This window comes from Poromitra crassiceps (assembly GCF_964638095.1).
Source record: "Poromitra crassiceps genome assembly, chromosome: 30".
Taxonomy (NCBI): Eukaryota; Metazoa; Chordata; class Actinopteri; order Beryciformes; family Melamphaidae; genus Poromitra; species Poromitra crassiceps.
In genome coordinates, this window is record NC_139652.1 from 15,244,637 (window position 1) to 15,252,838 (window position 8,202).

Here is an 8,202-nt window from a genome sequence, read left to right on the forward strand (position 1 = left end):
TTTTTTATCTGGACTTAATAGGAAATTTGAGTCATCGGCATACATTGACACTTTTGTTTCCAAACCCATTACTTCCAATCCCTTGATATTTTTATTTGCTCTTACTTTATTAGCGAGGATTTCAATGGCTAATAAAAATAGGTATGGAGACAGAGGACAACCTTGTTTAACCCCTCGTGATTGTACTATGCTCTCAGAGAAGTACCCATTATTTATTATTTTACATTGTGGGTTGCTGTACATCACTTTTATCCAATTTATAAGAGATTCTCCAAAGTTATAGTGCTTCAAACATTCATATATGAAATCTAATCTAACTTTATCGAAAGCTTTTTCAAAATCTGCAATAAAAACTAACCCAGGTTTCTGTGTGGTGTCATAATGTTCTATTGTTTCTAGTAATTGACGGATGTTATCTCCAATGTATCTGCCAGGTAAAAAGCCAGTCTGGTCATGATGAATTATAGCTGGTATTACTTTTTTTATTCTAAGTGCTATACATTTAGCCAGAATTTTTGCATCACAACATTGTAATGTAAGGGGCCTCCAATTTTTCAGGAGAACAGGGTCTTTATATGCGCCCCCTGGTTGTTGTTTTAGTAGTAAGGAGATTAGACCTTCTTGTTGTGTGGCTGATAGTTTGCCATTTTGATATGAGTAATTGAAATTAGCCAGCAAGGGCTCTTTTAGTACCTCAAAAAAAGTCTGATAAACCTCCACTGGTAAACCGTCCAAACCTGGAGTTTTACCTTTTGGGAAAGATATAATTGCATTATATAGTTCGTCTTCTGTAATAAGCCCCTCACATAATTCTCTTTGTTCACTTGTTAATTTGGCGTTATTTTTGGGGAAATAGTCAATATTTTGATTTTCGTTAACCGACAATGGGGGCAATTCAAGGGTGAATATGTTTTTAAAATATTTTGCCTCCTCTTTCAAAATATCCCCTGGAGTAACATGAACTGTCCCATCATCTGTGACCAATTTCTGTATGTTCTTTTTTGAGGCATTATTTTTTTGCAAGTTTAGGAAGAACTTTGTACATTTCTCACCATTTTTCATCCAGTTAGCTTTGTTTTTATAGTACATGATATTTGAACGTTCCTTTACCAATTCTTCCCATTCATTTTGTTTTTTCTCTAATAAGTGTTGGGTTTCTATATCACCACTACTACTTTGATCCAGCTTAAAAATCAATTGTTCTATTTCTGCCACAAGTTGCTTCTCTTTTTCCTTAAACTGTTTTTGTTTGATAGAGGATTGTTGTATTGAGTGTCCTCTAAAGGCACACTTAAAAGCATCCCATACAATATGTGGATCAGCTGTTCCTTGATTGTGTCTAAAGAATTCTATTATAAAGTCACTTGTCTTTTTTTATAACAATCATCATCTAGTAGGCTTTGATTTAGTTTCCAGTAGCCTCTCCCACGTGGAAGATCAGTCAAAGTGATGTAAAGGCCAATTAGATGATGGTCAGATAGCATCCTACCATGTATTGTCACTTTTTTAACTTTTGGCACCATAGAGAAAGGTACAAGAAAATAATCTAGACGACTAGCTTGATGGCCCCTCCTCCACGTAAAATTAACTAACTCTGGATTTTTAAGTCTCCAGATATCAACCAAATCCAAAATATCCATAATGTGTTTTATTTCCTTGAGCGCTTGAGGGTGATAATTTATATTATGATTTCCCTTGCGGTCTATTGAGGCCTGTAGCACTGTGTTGTAATCTCCAACCAAAATAATGTGCTCCTTTATATCCTGCATGGCCATTAGGTTCTCATAGATATTGATAAAAAAAAGAGGCTCATCATTGTTTGGACCATAAAGATTAATAAGGCACATGTATTGGTTGCCCAAAATCAGATTCATCATAATCCATCTTCCTTGTATATCTAATTTGACATCCTGCACAACATAATCAAAATCCTTCTTAAACATAATCATCACCCCTTTAGAGTTTTTTTGCCCGTGACAATAGAATATTTCTCCGTCCCATTCTTTTTTCCATGTTATTTCATCCATTGAGGTGGAATGAGTTTCTTGTAAACAATAGATGGCATAGTCTTTTTCTTTCAGCCATGTAAAAACCGATCTTCTCTTTTTACCATCAGCTAGCCCATTACAGTTATAACTTACTATACCAGTTTCCCCAATCACTATAATAACATGTAATTTTTTGCTACTATGCACATAATGAATATAAATCTTCATGCCTGTGACTATAAGCTCAAAATAGACCATACAGATCAAGCTACTTTCCATAACTGTTTATCAAATGAAATATCATAAAACATTTGTCCTCCATTGTCCTTCCCCTGTGTGGTCCATGCATTAGTCCCGTAGTAATGCCGTTGGTGGACCTGCAACCCCCCCCCCCCCCCCCCCCCCCCCCCACACACACACACACACGCACACCCACACAAACAATCACACCCACACAACGAACACACAATCCCTGGATTAGTGCATCACATCCAGACAGTTGAGGCACAGTCTACTGGGCATGACTCTTACAACAATGCCATGTATGGTTACAGCCATTCACATCTGGGAGCTGGCCAGTTCAACCACACTCCTCTCTGGAGCAGTTGAGGTTACCTGTAATGCCTGGCTTGTTGGGTATTAAATTCCTGACACGGCCTAACTGTAACCGGGCAGCTCCACTCCTGAGCTCCTGCCCCCTCTTCTCAAAACAAAACATGAAAACCCTAATATGGTTTATCTGTATGAAATGCAATGTTCTTCAAATGAGAAGTCAGTCCAGTATCGTTTCTCCAAAGTGAGGTTTATTCTCAAAAAGTAGCATGATACAGATGATAGATTCTGTGAGAGCAGAAGGATGCTCTCATAGAAGGCGACGCATGTGTGTAAAAGCCCCCAACAGTGTCTTAGTGAAGCCCTGTTTTATACACTCTTGGTCAGTCAAAACACATTTTCCTGGCAAGAATGTCACTTAGCTCATCGTGTCATCGTGACCTGGCTCTACTGCTTCAGGACAAAACCATTCAACAGAATATTGCTCAATGCTCAGAGACACTGTGGCCCAATCCCAATTATTTTCTTAACCCTCAATCTTAACCCTCAAGCTCAACCCTCAATCTTAGTAGCCCTCAAAACTAAGTGTTAAGGGCTATCTTGCGACTTTAAAATGGGACAGCCCTTAAAGGCAGATACGTCTTCAGACTGTGGGGGGCAGCAATATGCCAAAGCTCCGTCCAGTCTGTCAATTCAAAAGAAGAGGAAAAAAGCATCCCTACAAATATTTCCTTGCTAATATAGATGTAGAAATTACGATAACCATTGTATTATCTTAGTTTAAATGTCATTTTATGGATTTCCGTTTTGGAGCCTAACACATTTGTTGTTGCTAACTATCGATAGTCAGTAGCCGTGCTGGTGCGGTCAAGCCATATTATTATTATTATTATATTATTATATTATAACATTGCTAACATTGCAACGTAGCCGAGTTAACACGGTCACCAGTTAAACCGAAACATGTTATCGGCACTGCTGGATGTTGTAACTACTGACTACCGTGTTCATGTGATAATAGTTTGCAGTTATCTCCCATGCTTTTTATCTAACGATCTATCATTAGATAAACACTGCAGTCAAGCCAGCCCTCACGTCGGAAAGCACGGTCATTCTAGCCCCCACTTGTTTTGTGGTGCGTAGCCTGGGAGATAACACTAGCCCGGTCATCTTACGAAAATGTCCGTGCAAACATTACACGTAGGCTGTATCTTGATAAAAAAACAACTCAACAACGACATTACCACCGAGAATTATGGCATTTCGTAACAACGTTAACAATGTTATAATATAATATAATAATAATATGGTTTGACCGCACCAGCACGGCTACTGACTATCGATAGTTAGCAACAACAATTGTTGTTAGGATTCCAAAACGGAAATCCATAAAATGACATTAAACTAAGCTAATACAATGGTTATCGTAATTTTTACATCTCTATTAACAAGGAAATACTTAAAGGAACACTCCGCCCATTTTCAACCAGCTTTGTATCATTAGAACATCAGTAGTATATCAGAAAACTGTCAACTGTTTTGAAGTCTGTCATTTAATTTGACAGTTATTGAGTGTTAAAGTGTGGACCAGTGACATCACTGGTCCACGCTAACTCAAATTAATAACTCATTAACTTAGATCAACTATCAATAACTGTCAAACTAGATGAATGACTTCAAAACCGTCATCTAGTTTGACAGTTATTGAGAGTTGATTTGAGTTAATGAGTTATTAATTTGAGTTAGTGTGGACCAGTGATGTCATTGGTCCACACTTTAACACTCAATAACTGTCAAATTAAATGACAGACTTCAAAACAGTTTATAGTTTTCTGATATACTACTGATGTTCTAATGATACAAAGCTGGTTGAAAATGGGCGGAGTGTTCCTTTAACTTTGTAGGGCTGCTTTTTTCCTCCTTTCGCCGCCATCTTCCATCTGAATGGATCTAGCTGGTGATGACACGCAACGGATTCTGGGATCGCACTCACTGCCAAGGGTGGTCCTGGAAAATCTCAAAAGTAAGGGCCATACAGCCCTTAAACTTCACTCTTAACTCAACACACTGAGAATCGGGACAGCACTAGCACTTCGCGGGAGTGCGCATTTTTGAGACTGAGGGTTAAGATTGAGGGTTAAGATAGGAATTGGGATTGGCACTCTGAGATGATCGGAGTCTCCGGAGTTGATCCTCCAAACATAATTTTTGGCCTTCAGTGTTATTTCCCAATCTTATGGAACATCAATTTGATGAATGACCATATTTCCCGAAAAACATATTGACGACAAACTGTGGTTGAGCAATCTGGTTATACAACATCTCAATAGGCCTTATACAACATCTCAACCTTGTTTTCCACAAACCGGACCACGAAACAGGGTGCAAACCAACTCTACACCCACAGGCTCAAGGATTTGACAATGGTTGTTGTTGTTTATCTTTTCTCACTGAGTCCGAACATTCAAAAATTGTAGCATCCTGAGGAAAGTCTAGATCTGCGTGCCGAAAATGCATTGGTGAGTGTGCCTTGGATCGTTTTCTTTTTGGATAATCTTGCATGTGTATCCCGTTTCCCAACAAGCATCTCTCCACCGTTCACAAGCCAAAGCAGGGACTTTCCCAATCCCAAACCCATATCTGACATGGCCAGAACCATCTGGGAACTCGTCCTTGGAAATTGTTTGGAAAAGGGCAGGCACTTTCAAACAAGACACACAGAGGCCATTTACACCTGGCATTAACATGCATTTTTGGTGATCAGATTGCAATCTGATCACCAAAAATGGGTGTTCTCTCAATCTGCATACAGTTGCTGTATCCAGATTGAGAGGACACATTGCATTTACACTTGCGTTCAATGTGTACACAATGCGTCCCTGACCACCTCCGGAGGTGGTTTGGCCGATCAGATTGCAATCCGTCTTCAATGTGTCTTGGGGGCGTTTACACCTGTACTTTCAACTGGTCGAGCACTATCCGATTGCAATCTGATGCCAGAAAACGCATGTTAATGCCGGGTGTAAATTACCTCACAGTCTAATAACGGCGTAGCTTCCATAACGTTGTTGGATGCATAACGTTGTTGGATGCAGGGCTGCGGGAAGTAGGGGTGCTGCAGGTGCTGCAGCACCCCCTAGATTTCTTCCTAAAAAATATATATATATATATATATATATATATATATATTTTATAAAAAAATATATATATATATATTTTTTTTTACAAATGTAATTAAAAATATTTTGCAGTGCACTATGTTCCTTTCTTGTTTAAGCATGTTTCGGGAAATGAAAATGTAGCCTATTTAAATAGAATTATCAACAATAACAATCAAGGAAGTTACATGCTTGTAGGCTAGAGAAGAAGAAGAAGCGCGCATGCACGCACATGTTATGTTGAACCAACCAACAACCAATACAAATTGTTTAATCTGGCAATAAAGAAATGTGAACTTGACATGCTATTTTAATAGCCTACTCAAAAATGCACCTCCCACTATACAGCAAAGAGAGGAGTCAATGTTTCTTGATATATGCCATTCAGATCAGAATAATTAGTCTAGTCATTAAGTTTGCTGATAATATTTCTATCATGTTAAGTCTGTGTCATGTTAACTGGTGTATTCAGAGCAAATAGGGAGATATAGAGCATTATCATCATGCTATATATCTCCCTCTTTGCTCTGAATGAGTGAGAAAAGGAGAAAATACTGAATAATTACATCACAACAGTATCCTAATGTTAATTTAAAATTAGATATTCCTCTAAATATGGCTAAAAAAGGTAAAAAAAAAGCGTAAATTTTTTTTCCGGTGGGGCCCGAGTCCCTTCCTCCCAGCACCCCTGGCTTAAAGTGACTTCCAGCGGCCCTGGTTGGATGCATAACGTTGTTGGAGGAATTTGACCGTTGAAAAGTGGGCATGTCTGGGAGGAGAAGGACTGAGTGCGTGACGAGTGCCCTGCAGTGCCTCTGAGAAGAGGGAGACAGGAGTCCGCTAATGAATTGTATTTTACCAGACAAATCTGAAATTTACCGGTCATGTTTCAATAACAGTCTATGTTACAAATACAATATAATGTGAAGCCAGGTTACAGCGCCTGGCTGGCTCACTGCACCCAGCCCCAGAGCAGGGAACCGGCTCGCGGTTCCCCACGGGCAGACATCCAGGGAGATCAGAGCTGACCACCGGCCAAACGCACTGCCACAAATCTGATTCTCAAGTCGGATCTGTGTGTCCAGACCTAAACAGCCTATCTGCATGGGTTTCTATGGTAACGACGTGAGCGTCAGTAAATACGTACGTTGGTGACGTGGTTTTCCTGCGCAGAAGCATTTGATGACGAGTTGCGAGTAACGTTCAAATCAGATTTGGTGGATCTGCGCGTCCGCACTGAAGTCACATCAGTCGAAAGCAGATTGGAAACTACCTCCATATGTGGTTTGGGACAAGTGATACAAATCAGACTTGGAGCGTCCAGACTCATAAAACCAATCTGGATAAAGTCATTAATATGTCACGAAAGTTCACAAATCAGATTTGGCCTCTTAGTCTGAACATGGCCTTAGTCTCCTCCTCAGATGCTGATTGGTCCACACTCGCAGTCGCACCACTGCTGGAGTCGAGTCAAACGCATATCTGGCCGCATGGCAAGATGGATTTCTTGCGTGCTCGTGATCTTGCGAATCCAGCTGCCTCGCAAGATAGACTACTGCTGCCCCAGCTCCTGTATTATTTGGCCCATGGTCTGGTGGAAGACGTCTGCTTCCTGTCAGTAGATCAGCAAATCATTTCTCAAAAATATTCAGCTTTACAGGGACTAATAAACGTGCCGTCACTCAGTAGATCTGCAAATCCTTCTTCAAAAATATCCAGCTTTACCGGGACCAATAAAAGAAGTTGTGTCGTTGGTTTTATGACAGCGAGTCTATCATTACGTATTGTGAGTCTGTTGCATGTCTCCCCAAGCACTGCATTATATGCAAAGCTATATGATGTATTCTGTTACCGTGAGATAAAAGGCCCAAGCTGAGTAGAAACATGCGCGTCAGATGGACACCGACCTGGCAGCCCATATTTCTCTACCTATAATCCGTCTTAATCTCAGCCTCCTGCTCACTGCTTCGACAAGCATCATTCCAGATGAGGCAGTATGGCCTCTCCTCCGGCTCTCCCAGACAGAAGAACAACAGCGCTGCTGAAACCTCAGCCGACGCTCCAACAGCCAAGAAGAGCAGAGTCCAGTTTGGTTCTTCTATAGGTCCACTCATCTGTGAGAATGACATGCCACTCACATCCCTCTCTAGCACACTGTATTCATTTACCCTCATTTATATGATCATTTGAAAACGCAGCGGTGCCAAACAGACTAAAAGGAAAAGAGAGCAACAGAGACGTTTGATGACGTTATTGACTTTAAACATTTGCGGTAGTAGCGCGCTTTTCACTCTCGTCAAACTACGACGCATCTCCTCCCCTGCTTCCCTGATGGCAGCTGGCCAGAGGTGATGTAAATGCATGGTGTTTATAGTCTGCTGAGTGTGTCCTGCACACCCTGAACATGCATTATTCAGCTCTGTTTGAAACACGAGTCGAGGCTGGAGCATGCAGGCCCGCAGAGCGGAGGAGGAGCCCAGGAAATGGGTCGATAAAAGGTTGGA